Here is a 12,612-nt window from a genome sequence, read left to right as displayed (position 1 = left end):
GCGCCTGCTCTATGGGCTGAATGATGCAGAAGTAGTATTGATCATCCGGGTAATTCTATACCAAGGAAAAAGGGCTATTTTGGCTTCATGTGTCACTAAGCAACTTTCATAGGAATGAAGACACAGGACTTTCTTCAGGAGACTGTTGTAAAAACTGTGTCAAACCAAGAGAAATTTAAGTTACTTCAAGGTACATCTTTACCATGTTACCTTTCCTTTTCCTTGAACCTACTGAAAGTAGCTTTACTTGCCTAAACCTAGTTGGGGTCAACATATATTTACCTCACTCGGCGGCACCATAAATGTTGGGGTCAACACACTAGGTTTCACACTGAGGCACCAAATATGTTGGGATTTAATTGGCTATCGGAAGTAATTAATAATTCATTCATTCATTCATTCATCTTCTAACCGCTTCATCCTCTTGAGGGTCGCGGGGGGGCTGGAGCCTATCCCAGCTGACATCGGGCGAGAGGCAGGGTACACCCTGGACAGGTCACCAGACTATCGCAGGGCTGACACATAGAGACAAACAACCATTCACGCTCACATTCACACCTACGGACAATTTAGAGTTACCAATTAACCTAGTCCCCAATCTGCATGTTTTTGGACTGTGGGAGGAAGCCGGAGTGCCCGGAGAGAACCCACGCTGACACGGGGAGAACATGCAAACTCCGCACAGAAGGGCTCCCATGCCCGGGATCGAACCAGCAACCCTCTTGCTGTGAGGCGAGAGTGCTAACCACCACACCACCGTGCCGCCCCGTAATTAATAATTATTATTAATAATTAATAATTATGTTAAATAATGTGACTTAATTAACATTACATCACCTCGTGGGGCACCATTCCCGTAAAGGGAAAAATGATAGCCAGTTAAAGATATCAGTCTCATAAAATACGCTAAACTATTAATTTGGAGTTTGATTAATAATTAAATTAATGACAACAACCAAAATTAACAGTAACGCCCGAAGGATTTCACAGTTCTTGATGCAGCAGAGGTTGACTATTCATTCGCCCTTGTGCAACATTAAACAGACAGCAGGTATGATTCCGAAGAATTATATTTATTCACAAATTAGCAAAGCAAGGCAAGGCAAGGCAAGTTTATTTGTGCTTTACAGAGACATTAAAAGCAACAAGACACAATTTAAAGCAATAAAAACAGTCGATTAAAAAGGGAAATAGAAATTGAGAATGATAGTGATAATAATAAAATACAGTAACATAAAATAAAAACAGGCTTAATACATTGAACAGTCAGGATAAGAAAAGAAGTAGAATAATAAAATGCATAAATCAGCAGTGTTTAGTTAAAAAGGATGGGCAGTAGAATACAGCAGGTAAGTACAGGACAGGCCAAAAGTTTGGACACACCTTCTCATTCAATGCGTTTTCTTTATTTTCATGACTATTTACATTGTAGATTCTCACTGAAGGCATCAAAACTATGAATGAACACATGTGGAGTTATGTACTTAACAAAAAAAGGTGAAATAACTGAAAACATGTTTTATATTCTAGTTTCTTCAAAATAGCCACCCTTTGCTCTGATTACTGCTTTGCACACTCTTGGCATTCTCTCGATGAGCTTCAAGAGGTAGTCACCTGAAATGGTTTCCACTTCACAGGTGTGCCTTATCAGGGTTAATTAGTGGAATTTCTTGCTTTATCAATGGGATTGGGACCATCAGTTGTGTTGTGCAGAAGTCAGGTTAATACACAGCCGACAGCCCTATTGGACAACTGTTAAAATTCATATTATGGCAAGAACCAATCAGCTAACTAAAGAAAAACCAGTGGCCATCATTACTTTAAGAAATGAAGGTCAGTCAGTCCGAAAATTGCAAAACTTTAAATGTGTCCCCAAGTGGAGTCGCAAAAACCATCAAGCGCTACAACGAAACTGGCACACATGAGGACCGACCAGGAAAGGAAGACCAAGAGTCACCTCTGCTTCTGAGGATAAGTTCATCTGAGTCACCAGCCTCAGAAATCGCAAGTTAACAGCAGCTCAGATCAGAGACCAGATGAATGCCACACAGAGTTCTAGCAGCAGACCCATCTCTAGAGCAACTATTAAGAGGAGACTGCGCGAATCAGGCCTTCATGGTCAAATAGCTGCTAGGAAACCACTGCTAAGGAGAGGCAACAAGCAGAAGAGATTTGTTTGGGCCAAGAAACACAAGGAATGGACATTAGACCAGTGGAAATCTGTGCTTTGGTCTGATGAGTCCAAATTTGAGATCTTTGGTTCCAACCGCCGTGTCTTTGTGAGACGCAGAAAAGGTGAACGGATGGATTCCACATGCCTGGTTCCCACTGTGAAGCATGGAGGAGGAGGTGTGATGGTGTGGGGTGTTTTGCTGGTGACACTGTTGGGGATTTATTCAAAATTGAAGGCACACTGAACCAGCATGGCTACCACAGCATCCTGCAGCGACATGCCATCCCATCCGGTTTGCGTTTAGTTGGACGATCATTTATTTTTCAACAGGACAATGACCCCAAACACACCTCCAGGCTGTGTAAGGGCTATTTGACCAAGAAGGAGAGTGATGGAGTGCTGCAGCAGATGACCTGGCCTCCACAGTCACCAGACCTGAACCCAATCGAGATGGTTTGGGGTGAGCTGGACCGCAGAGTGAAGGCAAAGGGGCCAACAAGTGCTAAACACCTCTGGGAACTCCTTCAAGACTGTTGGAAAACCATTTCAGGTGACTACCTCTTGAAGCTCATCGAGAGAATGCCAAAGTTGTGCCAAGAGTGTGCAAAGCAGTAATCAGAGCAAAGGGTGGCTATTTTGAAGAAACTAGAATATAAAACATGTTTTCAGTTATTTCACCTTTTTTTGTTAAGTACATAACTCCACGTGTGTTCATTCATAGTTTTGATGCCTTCAGTGAGAATCTACAATGTAAATAGTCATGAAAATAAAGAAAACGCATTGAATGAGAAGGTGTGTCCAAACTTTTGGCCTGTACTATATTTAATCTAAAAGTTTGCTTCAGTAAACAATAGTGTTTTTAGCCCTGATTTAAAGGAGCTGACCTAACCCTACCCCTAACCCAACCTACTAAAAATGAATGCATGAATAAGTTTTTCCATGTCTTGTTTAGACAGAAACTCCTTAATTCTAGCTATATTTTTCAGGTGGTAATAGGCAGATTTAGTAATAAACTTTAAATGGCTGTTGTAGTTCAGGTCTGAGTCAATAATAACACCACGATTTCTGGCTTGATTTGTAGCTGTCATTGACATAGAGCCAAGGTGGGCACTGATCTTTGCCCTTTCATTTCTAGGGCCAAAAATTAATGCCTCTGTCTTTTCTGGATTTAGCTGGAGAAAATTCTGGCACATCCAGTCATTGATTTGATGAATACAGTTACTGAATGAGAGTAAGGGACTGTAGTTGTGTGATGACACTGAGATATAGAGTTGTGTGTCGTCGACATACGTATGATAGGAGATGTTGTGATGTTCCGTAATCTGGGCTAGGGGTAGCATATAGATGTTGAATAGAAGTGGTCCGAGAATGGACCCTTGAGGAACCCCACATGTGATCGTAGTTCGCTCAGATTCATGGTTACCAATTGATACAAAAAAGTCCCTATCTTGTAAGTAAGATTTGAACCACTGTAGCACAGTGCCAGTGAGTCCCACCCACTTTTCCAGTCTGCTAAGTAGTATGTTATGATCAACTGTATCAAATGCAGCACTGAGATCTAGTAATACCAGGACAGAGGATTTGCATGCATCATTATTCTGATGAATATCATTTAAGACTTTGATAAGTACAGTCTCAGTGCTGTGATGTGGCCGAAATCCAGACTGAAATGTGTTAAAAAGATTGTTTTGCATCATAAAAGTATGGATTTGCTGAAAGACAACCCTTTCAATGATTTTCCCCAAAAATGGCAGATTTGATATTGGCCTATAGTTACTAATTGTTGTGGTGTCCAGATTTGATTTTTTTTAGGAGAGGTTTTATTACTGCAGTTTTCAAGGCCTGGGGAAACTGGCCTGCTTTAAGAGAAGTATTTATTATCTGCATTACATTTGGAGCTATGCAGTTAAAAATGGTTTTAAAAAAGTTTGAAGGCAGAATATCAAGGCAGCAGCAGCATGTTGTGGGCTTTAATTTTGAAACTGTTTCTGTTAGAGTTGTGTAATCTAGGAGGCTAAAATGTCCTAAATTAATCGGAGGACAGGAAGGCACAAGTGTTATCATTCCTGAGCTGGAGCTGCACACTGCCTGTCTTATCTGTAATATTTTGTTTGTGAAGAAGGCTGCAAAGTCATTACATGACTTGTTAGACAGTAGTTCAGGAGGGAGTGATGCTGTGGGGTTGGTCAGTCTGTCCACTACAGAAAAAAGTGTTTGGGCATTATTACTGTTTCTATTGATAATCTCTGAAAAATATGATTGCCTTGCATTCTTCAGTTCCTGGTTATAGTTGTGAAGACTCTCTTTATAAATGTCATAATATACCTGGAGTTTGTTTTTTCGCCACCTGCGTTCAGCTTGTCTACATACTCTTTTGTATTCTTTAATCAGTGTGGCGTTTCTCCAGGGTGCCTTTTTCCTGCCTGACATAACTTCGGTCTTAATTGGGGCAATAGAATCAATAACAGTCATAACATTGTAACTAAAACTGCTTACAAGGTCATCGACTAGAGCTGAGGGCAGGGTTTGTGATGGTGTAAAACCCAGGGTGAATAATGCACAGTTCTTATCATTTATATAACGTTTTCTGATCACCTCTGCTTCACTTTTCATAGGATTAGCAAGGGTGGTCATTTTGAATGAAACACAGTAATGGTCAGATAAAGCGACATCGTTCACCACAACCTCAGGACCCAGACCCAGACTGGGACCCAGACCCAGACTCAGACCTTTGGAAATAATTAGATCTAATATGTGTCCTCTGTTATGTGTTGGTTCTGTGACATGCTGAGAAAGCCCAGAGTTATCCAGAATATTTAATTGTTCCTTAGCACACCCATCTGTAAGATCATCAACATTTTCTTTTCTTCTTCTTCTTGACATTCTTGCTGGGACAGAGACAATCTCTGCAGGTTTCTTGTAGTGTGGAGGACAGAGTCACAGACCATGACGTCATCATCATGAGAGGCAGTTGTTGTTTTTGGAGCAGTAACTGTCTGTCTGTCTGCTCCCTGCGTGCTGACCTTCCTGCTTATCAGTGCATGTATATGTTCTGATAAGATGACTCGATGGTGTGACGTATGTTGCAGCCAAGATATCTGGAGCCAAGGTTGTTTGGGTAAATCCCGTCTGACATGAAGCGGCTTTTTATGTTTCAAAAAATATTAAAATTGTCAATAAATCCAACCTGTTGCTCGAGGCAGGCTGATGACAGCCATGTGCTTAAGCCAAGGAGTCTACTGAAGGCAAACCAAAACACACAAATTCTAACTAACTATATACAAGCTTGGTGTGTATATATGTGTGTGTGTGTGTGTGTGTGTGTGTGTGTGAGTGTGTGTGTGTTGATAGCTTGAAACAGAAATAAACAGGCTTTCCAACAGTTAAAGATTTATTGCCAAGAAGCATTGTTACAAAAAGAAATAATCTACCAAACACAAATGTCCTAACTTTTTGTGCTTAGTTAGTAGTGCAACTCTTAAAATGTAAGTGTTATGTGTCATATGTCAGAAGTGTTGATTGTTAAATATTAAAATATTACTGTAAATAAATATGTGCAAGTATTTTGCAGTTTCTAACTCATGATTTCTTTTATTGCCATGGCAAAGGCAATGTCAGGGTAGATTATACGCCAAATGATAACATTAGGGGCTGTGCACTGGTTGTCAGACAGCATTGTAATGAATGAATGGTCTGTTTATTTCTTGGAACCCAGGCCCATTTATTGTGAATGTTTGAAAGGAAATAATCTCGCAGCCATTTGGCTTAATGCAGTGTAGTTTGACATTTCCCATTTCTACGTCAACAGCACCATAAACTATATCCTCCAAAAATGATCATACAGTTGAATCAACACCTCATTAAAACAGTTTAAACACAAACTGAACATTATAACCTTCATGAAGGGAGGATTTATTGCAGAACTGTTGAATTAGACTGCATCAGTTGTAGCTAGGTGGGCCTAATAATCTGGCATCTGGGTGTGATTGATCAATCATGTCACCTGCTCAGCTGAATGGGACAGATCATGATGTGTCTTGTTGATTTTAGTGACAAAGTTATGGTCTGATCAACCCTGGCTGGGTCGCCTGGGGGAGGGTATATGACGTTGTGAGACCCGAAACACCCGATGATCCCAGGATACATCACTGATGACGCGTCCCAATGCATCTAGGAGATGATTCTTGCTTAGTTAAAGCCTGGCCTAGCCAGTGACCCCTGGGAATAGACCAGGCGACAACCTAGAACAGTTTGGTCGATGACTGGAGAGACAGTTGACAGCACGGAAAGACAGCTCCCAGGGCAGTATGGGTTAGCACCCCAGCGTGAGAAAGAACCCAAACAAGCTACGGAAAGCCCTATAGAAGGATACCCCCAGGAGATCTCGAGGGGTTGGGGGGGATGGAGGGGGGGTCTCCAATCGGACGGACCCAAGGTTAACAAGTCAAGAATCATCGTGGCCTAAAAATCCATCAGGCCAGAATGAAATGCTTGGAGCGGGAGAGCGAGGTGCAACACACAGGTCTTGAACCTGGTGAGATGCAGGAGGAGCCTGGCCAGGAGGCAACCAACAGAGTCCAGTCCCTCCACGTACTAGAGTATGCCAATCCCAGCAGAGTAGTTCCACGTTCCAGCCAGCAAGCGTGGCGAGTGGCTGCAATTTGATGAGGATATGTCCAACATCATCCAAGACACAGCAAAAGGCCATGCTGACAGCCGACTCCAAACCATGACCACCATCACTGTCAGCTATGCCTCTGAAAGATTTGGCAGGAAAGAGAAGGGTAAAGCCAAGACCACCTCCTACACCACGAACCGTAGGGCCACGAAAATACACCAACTGTGTCAGGAGCTTCGCACCCTCAGGAGGGAGGAGTTTGGATCCCCAAAGAGGAGAACTCGAAATACATCAGCCAGTTTCGGACAACGTCACTACTGAATGAAGGGAAGGTGTTCTTCAGCATTGTCTCACCAAGACTGACCGAGTTTCTCCTAACAATTACATCGACCCCTCAGTGCAAAAGGACGGGATCCCTGGAGCTCCCGGCTGCTTGGAGCACACTGGTGTAGTTCCCAACTCATCAGAGAGGCCCATGAGAACAGAGGCCACCTAGCAGTCTTGTGGTTGGACCTGGGTAACGCCTAGTTGGCCCATGAGAACAGAGGCCACCTAGCAGTCTTGTGGTTGGACCTGGCTAACGCCTACGGGTCCATTCCTCACAAACTGGTTGAACTTGCTCTACACCTACACCATGTTCCCAGCAAGATCAAATAACTCATCCTGGATTACTACAATAATTTCAGGCTGAGGGTCACTTCAGGGTCAGGAACATCTGACTGGTACCACTCTGAGAAAGGAATAATTACAGGCTGTACCATGTCTGTTATTCTCTTCACACTAGCCATGAACATGGTGGTCAAGTCAGCCAAGATGGAATGCAGAGGGCCTTTAACCAAGTTGGGTGTATGACAGTCCCCCATAAGAGCCTACATGGATGACCTTAGCAACACAACAACATCAGTCCCAGGGAGCAGGTGGATCCTACAAAGACTCAAGACACTCATCACTTGGGCAAGGATGAGTTGTAAGCCCTCCAAGTCCAGGTCCATGGTACTGAAGAAAGGGAAGGTGACTGACAGATTCCGTTTATCCATCTCAGGAACTGTCATTCCATCTATCACAGAGCAACCAGTCAAGAGTTTGGGGAAGCTCTTTGACAGGCCGGGTGTGTGCCGTGGGTGGAGAGGGAGACTTCCGTGTTTGAGACAGGAGCGTCGGTGGGAGGTCCGATGCTTCCAGCAAGGGGAGCGGTAAAAATATAACAAAATAAGATAAAATAGGAGACACCTGTCTCCCTCTTTTATTTAATTTTCAGCGTTTAATCAAGGTGGAGGCAGGCGGCTGGAGGTCCGCTTCCAGCGAGGGGAGAGGTAGAAACAAACAGCCAGTGTGTCTGTGTGTGTTATGTTCAGGTGTTGTCACGTAAATAACAGTGCCCAAGCATATAAGTATTTTTTATTACATTGCTGTGGTTAATTTGAGGTAATAGTGTTACTGTAGAAATCAGAGAATCACTTTTTGTTGTTATATATTCTCAGGGAGATGATACAAGCTCTAAATCTGAAATACACACCACACACAAATACGTATTTTCATCTAATTGTACTGTGCAACAGTTAGAATAAAGTTTTTGTATTTGTATGATTGCATTTGTATAGCAAGTATAATGAATATAATGTAGGAATCGATAAGAGGAATCGGTAAGAGGAATCTGTAAGGAATCGGACTGTTAAGAAGGAATCGGGAAGGAATTGGAATCGTTAAAATCCTAACGAGTCCCAACCCTAACTGCAGCGCAGGATCACCTGGGTGAACATCATGCAGGCAGACTTCCATCGGGTCCGCTTGCTGGTACAGGCAGTCTACGATGCCCTGCCAAGTCCAGTGAACCTCCATGTCTGGGGAAAGAGCGAGACACCTTCCTGCCCTCTTTGCTCTGGAAGAGGCTCTTTAGAACATCGCCTCAGCAGCTGCCCAAAGGCCCTGGCCGATGGCTGCTATCACTGGCGCCATGACCAGGTGCTTAAGGCAGTTGCCGGGAGTTTAGCCTCAGCCATCAGCACCAGCAAACACCACTGTGCTCCAAAAAAGGTAGTCCTCTTTGTAAAAGCTGTAGAGAAACCCCGGGCGTGTCAAAAGGTAATATCAGGCCTCCTCCACACAGCCTCTGACTAGGAGCTGCAGGTCGACCTGGGAAAGTAGCTGAGGTTCCCACACCACATTGCAACAACATCACTCCGCCCAGATATGGTTATAACATCTGAGACTTCAAAACACCTGCTAGTGTTGGAGCTCACGATGCCCTGGGAATAGTGCATCGAAGAGGCCAACAAGAGGAAATGCGCCAAATACCAGGAGCTGGAGGAGGAGTGCAGGGAGAGAGGCTGGAGGACATTCTTTGAGCCCATAGAAGTTGGCTGCAGAGGCTTTGCAGGTCGCTCACTTTGCAGAGTCCTCAGCCAATTGGGCATTACAGGGGCGGCCAAGAAGAAGGCCATTCAATCCGCCACTGAGTCTGCAGAAAAAGCCACTAGGTGACTTTGGATTAAGAGGGTTCCGATCCGTGGGTTACTGCTGGGATGCAAGTCGGGGCCTGATCAACCCTGGCTGGGTCGCCTGATGTTGTGAGACCCAAAACACCTGATGATCCCAGGATACATCACTGATGATGCGTCCCAATGCATCTAGGAGATGTTTCTTGCATAGACATAAATGATCACATATTCTCTTTTTCTCTGAAACTTAATGTCATATTTAATAAAAGGGTGCTGCCACTGTGACCACAGGCTGTGCTCCATTTGGCTCTGCCAGTTCCTGGCTTGTTTTGAGGTGGCAAGGGCAAAGAAATTTGGTTGAAGAGAGTGCTGGCAGCATATGGTGAGGCAGGTCTATCATCATCAAACAGCAGCAGGTGGTGAAGATTTAGTTGTGAACTTTAATCTTTTTTTTTATTGTGATGGCAGAGACAATGCCCTTTTTGTTTGGATTGAGTCATGATAAGTTGTTTGAAAAATATTTTTAATAGTCTCTCATTATTTACTGTTAACAAATTATCTACATGCCACATAGAACTGTCAGTTCAAGTCGTAAAACTAGCCTGTTCCAGAACTCTGAATTATCACAGTCATTTCTGATTTGATCAGAGATTTAAATAGGTCTGGTCAATCAATTAGAGCTTTGTAGGCAGAAGTTAGCACAGGGATGTCTTATTCTGACAAAGCTAGTGTGGTGTCTAAAGCACTACTGTGACGCCCTATGGCTAGTTAGGGGCCCAGGGTCAAGAAGGTATATATGGCCAGGGTCAAGAGGGTATTTATGGCCCAGGTCAAGGATTGGTGAAGTCCAACTAGGTGTCTCTCTGTCGTCTGTTTATCTTTGTCTCACATTTCACAAAAACAACGAACCTATATAAGCAGGGTAGTTGGAGCTGTTATTCAGAGCATTCATATTGGCTTGGAGTCTCCACCACTTTCACATCATCGCTATTTAATAAACAACACTAGCTAACTACCTAGCTACATGCATGAAAAACAGCAAAGTGTGGATGACAGCAACACATCTCTGGAGTTTTTTCAAAGTCAGCTTGCAGTAAAAAAAAAAAAAAAAAAATCTTAAATTATCATATTTTTTTGACTGCCTTACAAAACATAAAGTTTCACTATCATAAGCCATCTCCAATGTTGTTTCCCTGAATTTGGCAGTACATCCAACCAGCCTCACAACCACACAAGTTAGTCACAATTATGGACTTATGGACTTCTGTCAGGTCAAGATCCTGGTAAGGATAATGAGCACACAGATGAGCTTTCCTGAGACAGTTTGTTATGGTTTGTGCAGAAATTTTTCTGTTGTGTAAACCAATTTTTGCATAAGCCGTTTGGGTGGCTGGTCTAAGATGATCTTGCAGGTGAAGATGCTAAATGTGGAGATCCTGAGCTGGTGTGAATACATTTGATCTGTCATTGTGAGGCCAGTTGGATGTACTGCCAAATTAATAAGAAATGATATTGGAGTCATCCTATGGTGGTAAAATGAACATTTAGTTCACAGGCAACAGCTCTAGTATACATTCCTGCAGTCAGCATGCCAATGGCACACTCCTTTAAAACTTCTGTCATTGTGTTGTTTGATCAAACTGCACATTTTAGAGCGACCTTTTATTGTGACTGTTCCAAGGCACACCTGTGTGGTAATGATGCTGTTTAATCAACATCTTGATATGCCACACCTGTCAGGTGGATGGATTAGCTTGGAAAAGGGGACGTGGTCACTGACACAGATTTTAACAGATTTGTGGCCAAATTTGAAAGAAAAATATTGAGTCTGTGAAAAAAGTCCCAGATCTTTAAAACTGGAAGCAAAAACAAAATGTTGTGTTGAAAGTGCTTCTAAATGGTTCAGTATACTTTAGAAGACATTCATGATTTCCTTATATTTCAACTGACCCAGCCTATGACCATGCAAAATTTACAGTAATTTTACTCTACAGTTTTTGAAAAAATAAAAGGGAAAGTCAGCTCAAAATGCATTGTTAGACTGACAATTTCCTCATATTTGAACTCAAACCCCTTAAGCACATTTTTTATTAGAGCATGCACACTTTATAAAAACAATATGTCTAGGTCGCCTCCCAGGCTCCCCAAAAAACACACAATCAATAAATATTGATAAATCTTGTGGTACCCTTTTCCCATCCTCAAGTCATTCATTTTAAAAACCACTGGTTTAATCCATAGTTTCTAAATGTAATTTTCCAAACTCTAAACTGATCAAATACATTGTCAGTATCACTTCTCCTCTACTGTATGTCGACATTCTTTCCTTTGCAGAGCAGAGTAGCTGGTACCACTGACACGCTGAATTACTTTGCAAGTCAATAAATACACAGTGTGAAGTCTTTTATGGGATCTTAGCACATAAACATTGTTCATCAATACTGAATAAAGTGAACTTGTCCTCCTCAGTCAGATGGAGGACAAGGGGGTATCTAAGGTTTTTGATTGAACCCCAAGCACAGCGCCTGTTTCCCACGGACTGAAGCCCTCAGGGGACACAAGATGCACATCAAACACCCCTTACCCTTCCTCTTTTTCCTGACTCAGCTGAAGTGACTGCTGAACGTCCAGCTGCCACCTTGTCTTGTGTCTGTGTGTGTGTGTGTGTGTGTGTGTGTGTGTGTGTGTGTGTGTGTTAGCATTCTGAGGGATTTGTGCATGTCCAGGGTGAGTGTGTGAGAAAGCAGTGAGAGGAAGCCTCTGTCTGTGCACAGAAGTCATCACTCTAGCAAAATCATCGGCCCATTTGACAATCATTGGCTACTCAGCAAGCAGAGGTCCCCGGGGTTAGCCATTGATACATACTGCCGTCTTCATTATATTCTAGTTCTGATATATCCCAAAACCATAAGACTGTCTGACAGAGTAACACTACACCGCTATTAGAGTTGGGCCGATTTCCGGTGTAAGACCTCAAACCAGTTTGATTTTATTCAAACTAGTTGAACCAGCTCTTGTCATTATGACACGTTATGGAAAATTAAGAAGTAGCCTACATTAGCAGCCTGTGCTGATGGTGCTACATCTAACTTATATTGCATTAGAAAAAAAGCAATATGACAACGTGATTAACATAATATTATGTTCATATGTTTATAAATGGACTAACTCATTACCAACAGACCATGCACACACTATAAGAAAAAAAAACATTGTTTTTATGGAAAAAAACTGGCAGCTGTGGTTGCCAGAATAATATTGTAAAAAATACAGCAGAGTGTAAAACACATTACAGAACAACCTGTAAATTTTACATTTTAAAACTGTTATCCTTTACAAAATAACATTATAAAAATTACATGTTAAACTGGTAAATTCAACAT

General features: G+C 42.4%; 1 pseudogene; it reads left to right on the top strand.

Annotated features, from left to right (window-relative positions):
- The first annotated feature begins 6,655 nt into the window (after positions 1 to 6,655).
- LOC125896165 (uncharacterized) lies at positions 6,656 to 9,362 on the top strand (annotated as a pseudogene).
- Positions 9,363 to 12,612: the final 3,250 nt, after the last annotated feature.

Source organism: Epinephelus fuscoguttatus, linkage group LG10, assembly GCF_011397635.1.
Source record: "Epinephelus fuscoguttatus linkage group LG10, E.fuscoguttatus.final_Chr_v1".
In the NCBI taxonomy this organism is placed as follows: Eukaryota; Metazoa; Chordata; class Actinopteri; order Perciformes; family Serranidae; genus Epinephelus; species Epinephelus fuscoguttatus.
Note: the sequence above shows the minus strand (reverse complement) of the source record. Positions and strands in the feature narration are given on the sequence as shown.